The 12,358-nt window shown below is 50.0% G+C and overlaps 1 protein-coding gene across 2 annotated transcripts in view; it reads left to right on the plus strand.

Moving 5' to 3' along the window:
- Nucleotides 1-9,269: 9,269 nt before the first annotated feature.
- LOC142466835 (uncharacterized) overlaps nt 9,270-12,358 on the plus strand; it is a 36,519-nt gene continuing 33,430 nt past the window's right edge. For both annotated transcript variants that reach the window (XR_012788240.1, XM_075572335.1), the window contains exon 1: nt 9,270-9,633. The gene's annotated coding sequence lies outside the window, so the exon portion shown is untranslated. The remainder of the gene's footprint in view (nt 9,634-12,358) is intronic.

Here is a 12,358-nt window from a genome sequence, read left to right on the forward strand (position 1 = left end):
ACTCTAGGTCAGGCACTCCTTCTCCTCCTGCTCCCAGGTCAGCACTCCTCTCTCCTCCAAACTAGACTCTCAACTAGACTACTTGTCACTCACAGGAGTAGGCAGTACTAACTTTAGTCAGCCCCACCCCTCATGATGTCAGCAGGACCTCCCCTCTGTCTCAGGCCTGCAACAGAGTCAGGGGCCTGCCTCTATCACTCAAAGCAGGGCTTGAAGCGGGGGGGGGGAAACCCATGATAACTACTGGCGGCCTGCCCTTAACAGGACTTACACCAGTAGGAGAAAGATATATAGCCCCCATTCCTTACCGGGGCTACATTTATATGACTGGCCGGTCGTGATTACACAGTGAGATTCTGTTCCCTCTGTCTTCTGTGCTTGCTGCATTCGCCACTATCCTTATATCTTTGCATAGTTATTACCCTGGGTCAGAGAGTACTTTTGGGGTCCTGTGTGTAGGGGGACATAGATAGACTCGCTATGGTCGAAGGTCGGAGAGGGTGTGGGTCATTGTGGTCACTAGCCGTGATCTAGGGTTGGAGAGTCGGTTGGTCATAGACAGGAGCCAGTGTTCAGGTAGGAAACTGCAAGTCAGGACAATGCAAATAGTGTGCTTGCAACCAGCACATCGTCACAAGAAAAGTACTATTATGCTCACCCGATTTGCAGAGGCAATCGCTTAGCATATAAAAAGGAGGAACAGCCAATCGCTGAGGAGTTGAACAGCAGAAACTGCTACTAGAATCAGAGAATAAAGACAAGACAACAGCGCACAACGCTCATTGTAAAGTAAATTTTAGTATAAAATATAATGAAAAGGGTAAGTAATCTGCGTACATCAAGTTAGACAATATAAGCATTCCATGAAACATGACATGAGTTACCAAACACCAGTACAGGTCGGGGATACAGTCGTCGTCTGAACACCCTCGGATGATATTTGGAAGGCGTCGTTCTCCTAAAGGTAGGTGGCCCCTCACGTAGTGGCACAAGTGATCTTCCTTGAAGCAGATGTCCCGTCATATGGCCTCTCAGAGTGGTGATGTAGAGAGGCAGCCGAAGACGACCTGTATGTTATACTGCACTGTTTATATATCAGGGAGGGAACGACCCTTCTCTGCAGTTCTGGTAATACAAGGGTTAATCCCATGGGATTGGTTCCGCAGAACAGGCTGTGGGCCATGCTTGGGGTCTCCCAACAGTCTCTTTCCCCTCCATCCTTGTGTATTCCAGCGGTCTCTGTCCCCTCCAGCCCTGTGTATTCCAGCTGTCTCTTTCCCCTTCAGCCCTATGTCTCCCAGCAATCAATGCCGTCTTGGCCACGCCCACCCGGCCCATCTTCGCCACACCCCCCCGCACCGGAAAAAGGTACATAAAGTTTGCAGATCGCGGTGAAGCGTTGTGCACGCGCCACCGGGAAGCAAGGTGGGTGTGCAGTCGCGTACAGCAGGGCCTTAGCCAGGCCTGCACAACTACAGTCCTCGAGGGCCGCAAACAGGCCAGGTATTCAGGATATCCCTACTTCAGCACAGCAGGCTCAATTAGTAGCTCAGTATGACTGAGACACTAATTGAGCAAGCTGTGCTGAAGTAGGGATATCCATAAAACGTGGCCTGTTTGCAGCCCTCGAGGACTAGAGTCCTCGAGCCACGCCCCCGGCAGGGACACTCTCATGGTGTCTCTTCCCCTTTAACATTAACCCCTCTGCTGGTTATTATTATTATTACTGTGATTGGCTGCTGATGGTCATGTGGTCGCTCTAGACTAGAGGCACATGAGCAGCAGGAAGCAATCCTTTCTCAGGCTTGTTCTATAGTTAGCGCGTGCGCCTGTGCGAACGCTCGTGCACGTGACGTACACTTTGTGTGTACGCTCCATGCTGCTGTGAGCGACAGGTTTGGAGTGGTATGTGTGTTTGTGTGTAGATTGTATGAGTTATTAATTTATTATTTATAAATTAAAGAAAAAGACATGTGTAAAAAGAGTTTAGAGTTTACTCTACATCTTACAGCGGTAAGAGGACATGAGGGACGGGAGGAAGAGAGGATAGGAACGGAGGTGGGAAGAACAAAATGGAAAGAGATAGATGTGTGGGGAAGGAATTACTTATTAACATTTATTAACACACACACACACACACATATATATATACACATACATACATTGCAGACTGAGCAGTAGCGGCCCGAAAACATTGTTTTCACAGTCTTCCCCCCTATCGGCCGGCAAGTGCGCCCACTAAATTACGAGCATCAGCCGGGCAGAGAGCAACAGCCAGCAATGTCTCCCACACATTTCAGGAAAGAAAGTTCCACCAACACAATTTTACATGCGTCTAGCTTCCACCCTAATCACAAGGTATCCCTACTAGTGAATTTTTGCGTCTGAAGCGTTATTGTTCGACAGAAGCCACTTTCAAAATTAGATGTCAAGCGTTGCAAGCTAGATTTAAACAAACGGGTTACAGGCAAACTTGTGTCAATAAAGGCCTTAAACGTAGCCTAAAATGCAATAGGGCTACTTTGTTGAAACCACGAGATACAGCCAATTTCTCACAAAAGAAAATAAGATTTATTGGTGCTTGTAACCAACAATGGACACACGTGTGGAAAATTTTACAAGATCATTGGCAAATCTTCATGACTGCCCCAGAGCTTAAATCCATCTTGGGGAAAGTGTTAACATGACTAGAAGGAGATCTCCTCTCTTAAGGGATAGACTGGCACACAGTCATTATATCCCACCTGCGAATCCTACTTTTCTGTCAACCTTTAATAAAAAGGGGTTTTATAAATGCAATGCCCGTACGGCTCGCCGCTTTATGCGACAGACAGTCTCATTTTCAGATAGTACAAAATCTCGAGAATTTAAAATACACTATTTTCTCAATTGCAAATCTAAGGCGGTACTGTCTGACGTGTCCATGTAATTCAATCTATGTGGGCATGACGACTAGGGAATTCCGCTTTAGAGTACTCGAACACACCTCACAATATTAGGTTTGCACAGAGGGACCCAGATTCTTTCAAGAAAATATCATCTGTGGCAAGACATTTTTTACAGGTACATGGGGCTGACAGCGCTGCTCTCTCTGCTTATGTCACTGATAAACTATCACTTGGTATTAGAGGGGGGGGGCGATTTGGAGAGAGCCCTCCTGCAGAGAGAGTGTCGCTGGATTGTTCAACTGGGATCCATGTTACCACGGGGCATGAACGGTTACCTTGGTTTTGCCATGTTCCTGTGACTTAATGTCATGGGTGCACAGTCTGTTTCTCTATCCCTTGCCAATTATATCATTTTTAATGTGTACATCATGTTTGATTGTCTGGTTATAAAACATCTTGGATTTGCTGTTTTCTACATAGTAGATGAGGTTGAAAAAAGACGTACGTCCATCAAGTTCAACCTATGCTAAATTTAGACAACAGATACTTTAACCTATATCTATACTTATGTAACACATATTCCCCCCCCCCCCCCATCGCCGATAGAGTGCATGTGAAGGAGATCTATATGTATGTTACCATGTGTGTGGTACTTTTACGTGTCAGGTTCACAGGAGGCCTGAACATCCACCAGTGAGAGCCTGGGGTGTATCCTCTGGAAATGTCTTTCATAAACAGCGACTCCACCTGTGTAGGATTCTAAGGGTAGAATGACCCCTAACACAGGACCCACATATATTAACCACATACACCAAAGGTATATATAAAACAGGTTTACTATATGGGCAACAGAACACAAACATATCACATCACAATATGACATCAACAGCAACATTTGTGTCACCCTGTAACACTACTAGGCACAACTACCCGGTCACCTCGCAGGGCTTTAACCCACACACCCTGTGTACTCAGGAGTCCCCAAAAGTCACCAATAGACCTGCACCCCCACACAAGTGTGGAACAGCGCTGCCCACTAAGATGAAATGTATAGGTGATGCACTTGGTGATTTTGATGAAAACTGCCCAGTGCTTCTGCACCCGGGTACCGTAGAACAATGGAAGAGGACCCGTCTGTGTCCAGCGCCGAAGCTGCAGCGATGGTGTCCTCCTCATGGTGGATGGTCTCCCTCTCTGATGACGTCACCACCCAGACAGACAGTCTCTGTCTCTGCAAAGAATGATTCACTGCAACACTGACCCTTCTTGTCAGAGCACGCAGCACTGCAGCTGTGTCCCTGACTACACTCTGCTAAGGGCAGGGTCCCTACCTAAGGGGCCTTCCCTACAGCAGCACAAACTGAAAGGTGAGTTGGGCCTAGCTGTGGCCTAGGAGGTAACCTGGCCTAGTGTAGGAGCACTGGCTCCCTACACACACTACCTCCCCCTACCTTATCCCAGCACCAATTGACTCGCATGGTCTGTGCGCAACAATGTATCTTCTCCAGCAGCAGAAGCTGCAAGCCCTATTGGCCCCCTAGCGTCAGGTGGCCTACCTGCCTCTATGCCTTCGGGGTCTGTAGTCCTCCATGGCCCTCTTTACCATTGGGGCAGCGTGCGCGATCTGTAATGGCCGACGCCGCTGCTAACTGCGCATGTGAGAACTGGGGGATGTCCCTGACTATGGAGTGCCTCTTCTCACTCCCTGTAATGGCCGCCTCATCGCATCTGCGCATGCGCGATCCTAACACCAAACGCAAGATGGCCACCGTGTTGCTTCTGCGCATGCGCGAGCAAGTGGTTCTTTATGCTATCCCCTCTCCCAATTTGTGGATTTTTAATTGCAACCATTTGTGAAGAGAATGTCCTCCTATGTCCGGGACACTACTGATTTTATTACCAAACTCAGGAAACTCACAGTGAAAATGGATAAGGTGTTGCTGATCACACTGGATGTATCTAATCTATATACTAGTATACCGCATGACGAGGGTATGGAGGCCATCAGATACCACTTCAGCTGCTCGACTAAATATAATGGACTTCCTTCAGAATTCATCTTACTATTGATTGAAATTTTACATAAAAACTATTTTAGATTTGAACGAGGTTTCTATTTGCAGCACATGGGAACAGCAGTGGGGTCTAATATGGCCCCATCCTATGAAAATCTCTACATGGATGTTTACGAACTGACGCACCTCCTGATGGATGCGCCCCATGCAGAGTGTATTTTACACTACACTTGGTATATAGACGATATCTTTATAATATGGACTGGTGACGAAGAGGAGTTCATGGAGTTTGTGACACATCTTAATACAATCTCGTCTACTATTCGATTCACATCCTGTCATAGCCGTCCTGAAATCACATATCTGGATAAAGTGGTCTTCATTCAGGATGGCGTATCGGGCACCAGGATTTTTAACAAACCAACGGACAAAAACTCTTTGTTGTATGCCAGAAGCCATCACCCGCAGCCACTCAAAAAGGGGTTACCATACTCTCAAATGTTACGGGTACGTAGAATCACCAGTGATCCCGTGGAAGTAGAGGCAGCATTAGAGAAGATGGCAGCCCGCTTTCATGATAGGGGCTATGATGAAAGGGAAATCAAGCTTGCCCTGGAGAAATCTAAGATACCATCTAGGGACGACCCCCTCCATGTAGGTACGAGATGATAGATTTAATATAGTGATGACGTTTAGTACGGCCTCCAACTTCATTCAGCAGACAGTACGCGACAACTGGTTTATTTTACATAACGACAACAAGATTGACAAGTACTTTAAAAATCCACCACTCTTGTTACAAAAGGGGACCCAGTGTCGGGGACCAGTTGACAGCATATTTCCCCACAGGGTCTGAGGTTAACACAAACTCCTGGTTATCCAAAACCATAGGGGTGTACAGTATAGATGTCATGGCTGTGTTAACTGCAATTTTATGGTGGTAGGCAAGACGTTCAAACACCCATACAATAGGAATTCTATCAAGATTCATGACTTTCTAAAACGGTGAATCTAAATTTGTGGTGTACTTTATTAAGTGTCTCTGTGGCCTCTACTATATAGGGAAAACATTGAGAATGCTTAAGGAGCGCATTGCTATGCACCGTTCGACCATCAGGAAAGCCCTTCTGAGTACAGATGCGGGTGAAGATTTAAAGCATTTACCGGTTGCGAGACACTTTAAAGAAAAAAAACATAGTCTCACAACATTACGATGCATGCCGATTGCGCAAGCCCATGCCCATCCGAGAGGCGGGGATAGAAACAAACTCTTGTTGCAATTAGAGGCCAAGATGATCTACAAATTGAACACAATGTCGCCTAGGGGTCTAAATGAGGACTTCAATCTGGGTTGCTTTCTGTGACGAGATCCAATCTTTGTGCTCCAATTATATACCCTATTTGTAGCTCTATTGGTGGCTCTTGCTAGGTCCACTGTGGTCGCTATTGTGCTCTACTAATCATTATGTACTTTGTTTATAGACGTGGGGTCTAGACCCTTCTTTTTTGGTATTCTGTTGATTCTGTTTGATTGTCTGGTTATAAAACATCTTGGATTTGCTGTTTTCTACATAGTAGATGAGGTTGAAAAAAGACATTCGTCTATCAAGTTCAACCTATGCTAAATTTAGACAACAGATACTTTAACCTATATCTATACTTATGTAACACATATTCCCCCCCCCCCCCCCATCGCCGATAGAGTGCATGTGAAGGAGATCTATATGTATGTTACCAGGTGTGTGGTACTTTTACGTGTCAGGTTCACAGGAGGCCTGAACATCCACCAGTGAGAGCCTGGGGTGTATCCTCTGGAACGATCTTACATAAACAGCGACTCCACCTGTGTAGGATTCTAAGGGTAGAATGACCCCTAACACAGGACCCACATATATTAACCACATACACCAAAGGTATATATAAAACAGGTTTACTATATGGGCAACAGAACACAAACATATCACATCACAATATGACATCAACAGCAACATTTGTGTCACCCTGTAACACTACTAGGCACAACTACCCGGTCACCTCGCAGGGCTTTAACCCACACACCCTGTGTACTCAGGAGTCCCCAAAAGTCACCAATAGACCTGCACCCCCACACAAGTGTGGAACAGCGCTGCCCACTAAGATGAAATGTATAGGTGATGCACTTGGTGATTTTGATGAAAACTGCCCAGTGCTCCTGCACCCGGGTACCGTAGAACAATGGAAGAGGACCCGTCTGTGTCCAGCGCCGAAGCTGCAGCGATGGTGTCCTCCTCATGGTGGATGGTCTCCCTCTCTGATGATGTCACCACCCAGACAGACAGTCTCTGTCTCTGCAAAGAATGATTCACTGCAACACTGACCCTTCTTGTCAGAACACGCAGCATTGCAGCTGTGTCCCTGACTACACTCTGCTAAGGGCAGGGTCCCTACCTAAGGGGCCTTCCCTACAGCAGCACAAACTGCTGGTTAACACAAACTCCTGGTTATCCAAAACCATAGGGGTGTACAGTATAGATGTCATGGCTGTGTTAACTGCAATTTTATGGTGGTAGGCAAGACGTTGAAACACCCACACAATAGGAATTATATCAAGATTCATGACTTTCTAAAACGGTGAATCTAAATTTGTGGTGTACTTTATTAAGTGTCTCTGTGGCCTCTACTATATAGGGAAAACATTGAGAATGCTTAAGGAGCGCATTGCTATGCACCGTTCGACCATCAGGAAAGCCCTTCTGAGTACAGATGCGGGTGAAGATTTAAAGCATTTACCGGTTGCGAGACACTTTAAAGAAAAAAAACATAGTCTCACAACATTACGATGCATGCCGATTGCGCAAGCCCATGCCCATCCGAGAGGCGGGGATAGAAACAAACTCTTGTTGCAATTAGAGGCCAAGATGATCTACAAATTGAACACAATGTCGCCTAGGGGTCTAAATGAGGACTTCAATCTGGGTTGCTTTCTGCAATCTTTGTGCTCCAATTATATACCCTATTTGTAGCTCCATTGGTGGCTCTTGCTAGGTCCACTGTGGTCGCTATTGTGCTCTACTAATCATTATGTACTTTGTTTATAGACGTGGGGTCTAGACCCTTCTTTTTTGGTATTCTGTTGAAGGAAGGGGGAGAGTGAGGAGGGAAGGAAGTGGTGGGGGAGATTGAGGAGGAAAGGAAGGGGTGGGGGAGATTGAGGAGGAAAGGAAGGGGTGGGGGAGATTGAGGAGGAAAGGAAGGGGTGGGGGAGATTGAGGAGGGAAGGGAGGGGTGGGGGAGATTGAGCAGGGAAGGGGCGGGGGAGAGTGAGGGGGGAAGGGGCGGGGGAGAGTGAGGGGGGAAGGGGCGGGGGAGAGTGAGGGGGGAAGGGGCGGGGGAGAGTGAGGGGGGAAGGGGCGGGGGAGAGTGAGGGGGGAAGGGGCGGGGGAGAGTGAGGGGGGAAGGGGCGGGGGAGAGTGAGGGGGGAAGGGGCAGGGGAGATTGAGGAGGGAAGGGAGCGGGGGAGATTGAGGATGGAAGGGGCGAGGGAGATTGAGGAGGGAAGGGGGGATATTGAGGGAGGGGGGGGGGAGATTGAGGAGGGAAGGGGGGGAGAGAAAAGGGAGGGAAACAGACACACAGACACAACCCCGATCCAGTCAACGACACGCCCCCCTCCCGGCTTGGTCGTGATCGCTGGAAGTCAATTTGATTTTTCCAGTGACCGCAGAATTATGTCACCGTTTTGTCGCTGTCACTATAAGCGCTGCCTAAGGCCGAGTCCATAGAAGGGGAGACCGCGCTAAGCCGTGCTGACGCTCAGCGCTGAGCCCCTGCATCCTCCATGAGGATGTCTTTAGAGGGGGCTCACGCGAGCGTCCGCAGGTGTGCTGAGGCGCTGGATTTTTCAGCCGACAGCCAAACTATTTTTCAGAGCGCTGTCGGCTGAACACATCCAATCAGCGCGGAGCAGCGTCAACGTCACGGTGCCGTGGCGTTGGTGCGTCGTGGGCGATTGGCACAGCGACGTCACTGCCCTGCCTCCCTCAGTCTCCCCCCGCCTCCCGATCGTGCCCGCTGGCTCGTCTGCATGGGCATGAAATCGCGTAGATTTCAGCAGGCGAGCCTCAGCGTCAGCGCGCCTCAGCCCTGCTACCCCCTCTATGGCCCCAGCCTAAGACTTGTTATATAGTAAGCGCTGGCGTGCACATGTCTGGCTTTGCGCGGGCATTACGTTTGTATAGGGCAAGCTGTGATGTGGGCGTGGCTATGACATCACAGCGTTAGGCCACGCTGTGATTGGCTCATAGCGTCACGTGGCGTGGCAACAGCGCTAAAATACAATTTTCTTTTCTCGCGGCCGTGCGCACGTCCCACGTATACAAATGTCTGGCTAACAAAACCAATTATCATTGACGCACGTACGGTACCGCATGCTGCGCACTATATTGCAGCCCTTAGCCACGCCCCCGGCAGGGACACTCCCGAAGCCACGCCCCTCTCATGGTGTCTCTTCCCCTTTAACACGAACCTCTCTGCTAGTTATTATTATTATTACTGTGATTGGCTGCTGCTGGTCACGTGGTCGCTCTTGACCGGAGGCACATGAGCAGCAGGAAGCAATCCCTTCTCAGCCGGGCAGAGAGCAGCAGCAGCAGCAGCAGCAGCAGCAGCAGCAGCAGCAGCAGCAGCGTCGTCTCCCACACATGCAGCAGCTGGGAGGGGCCGGGAGAGTCAGGCAGGATCCCCCCTCTGCGGTGAGTGTCCGCGCGCCGCCTCCTGTATAGCTGCCCCCCCCTTCAGCAGGGACTTAGGCGGGGGCTCAAACACGCCCCCTGAGCCTCTCCTGCGCTAACCAATGAGCGAGCCCCGCTGCTGCAGGGGAAGAACCCCCACACATTGTAACTCAGGGAACCTCCTTTACCGGAGCGCGCCGCCTGTATCACGTGATCAGGGCCACTGCTGCTAACACAGGGATTGTGGGTAACAGGTGACGCAGCTTCGGACACGCCCCTTTATCCCCGGGCCCCCAGCTCCTAATAATGACAGATACAGTACAAGAGGTTAGATAACACACAGAGGGGGGAGTGTTGGGGTCTGCTGCCAAATCCTGGTCTGGTTCCCTTAGCACAGGGCTCATAAACCCTGCACCAGAGATCAATGTACTGGGGACACAAGTAAATGGTACCTCAAAAACCCCAGCAATGTGCTCCCAGTAATGGGGGCTGGTGGTGCTCTGGGACAGAATAATATGATAACAAGAAATAAAGTTGTCCCCTAAGGAGCACTCGGAATATCCATAAAATAAGTTTATTAAACACATAGATAAAGAGACATAAACTAAAAACAAACACACAGGACCCCAAAAGTACTCTGACCCAGGGTAATAACTATGCAAAGATATATGGATAGTGGCAAATGCAGTAAGCACAGATGACACACGGAGCAGAATCTCACTGTGTAATCGCGCCCGGCCGGTCATATAAATATATACAGGTGAATACCTAGGGTGACCAGATTTACAAAAGTAAAAACCGGGACACATGAAATTTTTTTTTTTATAAAACAAATGATATCACCAACTGCGCCCCTTCTCCTTTGTCTCTCTACCCCGCTCTGTCCCCCCTTCTTTCACACACACACACACACACCCCTTTCTCTCTCCCTCTCCCCATATCCCTCTATTCTCGTTCTCCCCACCCCTACATTCTCATTACACCCTTCCCTGTCTCTCTCTCCCCCATTCTCTCTCTTCCCCCCCCCCATTCTCTCTCCCCCCCCCATTCTCTCTCCCCCCCATTCTCTCTCCCCCCCCATTCTCTCTCCCCCCCATTCTCTCTCTCTCTCCCCCATTCTCTCTCTCCTCCCCTCTCTCTTCCACCCCTCTCTCTCCACATTCTCTTGCTCTCTCTCCCAATTCTATCCCTCTCTCCCAATTCTCTTCCTCTTTCCCCCCCTCCCCTCTCCCCCCCATTCTCTCCCTCTTTCCCCCTCTCCCCTCCCTCCCCCTCCTCTCCTCTCTCCCCCCTCTCATTCTGTGTCTCTCCTCCATTTTGTGTCTCTCTCCCCCCATTCTGTCTCTCTCTCCCCCCCATTCTCTGTCTCTCTCTCTCCCCATTCTCTGTGCCTTTCCCCCCCATTCTCTGTCTCTCTCTCCCCTCCATTCTGTCTCTCTCCCTCCCCCCATTCTCTGTCTCTCTCTCCCCCATTCTTTGTCTCTCTCCCCTCCCCCATTCTCTGTCTCTCCTCCATTTTCTGTTTCTCTGCCCCTCCATTCTCTCTCTCAATCTCTCCCCTCCATTCTCTGTCTCAATCCCCTCATTCTCTGTGTCTTTCATCATTCTCTGTGTCTCCCCCCCATTCTCTCTCTCCCCCTACATTCTCTCCCTCTCCCCCATTCTCTCCCTCCCTCTCCTCTCCCCCATTCTGTGTCTCCTCCATTTTCTGTCTCTCTCCCCCCATTCTCTGTCTCTCTCTCCCCCCCCATTCTCTGTCTCTCTCCCCCCCCCCATTCTCTGTCTCTCCTCCATTTTCTGTCTCCCCCCATTCTCTGTCTCTCTCCCCCCCCCCATTCTCTGTCTCTCTCTCCCCTCCCTCATTCTCTCTCTCTCCCTCTCCCCTCCATTCTGTCTCTCTCCCCCATTCTCTGTCTCCCTCCCTTCTCTGTGTCTTCCCCAATTCTGTGAACCCCCCCATTCTCTCTCACCTCCCCCCCCATTCTCTCCTCCCCATTCTCTCTCCTTCCCCATTCTCTCTCTCTCCCATCCATTCTCCCTCTTCCCCCATTCTCTTTCTCTCTCCCCCCATTCTGTCCCCCCTCCCTTCCCCCCATTCCCTCTCTCTCCCATTCTCTCCCCCCCCCATTCTCTCTCCCTCCCATTCTCTCTCTTCACCCCCCCCATTCTCGGCTCTCTCCCCCCCCCATTCTCTCTCTACCCTCCATTCTCTCCCCCCCCATTTTCTCCCCCCTCCATTCTGTCTCTCTCTCCCCCACCCCATTCTGTGTCTCTCTCCCCTCCATTCTGTCTCTCTCTCTCTCTCTCTCCCCCCCTTTCTCTGTTTCCCCTCCATTTTCTGTCTCTTTCCCCTCCATTCTGTCTCTCTCCCCCCATTCTTTGCATCTCTCTCCCCCCCCACACTCTGTGCCCCTCTTCCCATGCTGTGCCCCTCTCCCCATGCTGTGCCCCTCTCCGCATGCTGTGCACCTCTCCCCACACTGTCTCTCCCCATCCTGTGCCTCTCTCCATGCTGTGCCTGTGCCTCTCCCCATGCTGTGCCTGTGTGTGTGTGTGTCTCTCTCTCTCTCTCTCTCTGCATCTCCCCATGCTGTGCCTGTGTGTCTCTCTCTCTCTCTCTCTCTTTGCCTCTCCTCATGCTGTGCCTGTGTCTCTCTCTCTCTCTGCCTCTCCTCATGCTGTGCCTGTGTGTCTCTCTCTCTGCCTCTCCTCATGCTGTGCCTATGCCTCTCTGTCCCCCCCCCCC

This window comes from Ascaphus truei, chromosome 15 (genome assembly GCF_040206685.1).
Source record: "Ascaphus truei isolate aAscTru1 chromosome 15, aAscTru1.hap1, whole genome shotgun sequence".
Lineage (NCBI taxonomy): Eukaryota > Metazoa > Chordata > Amphibia > Anura > Ascaphidae > Ascaphus > Ascaphus truei.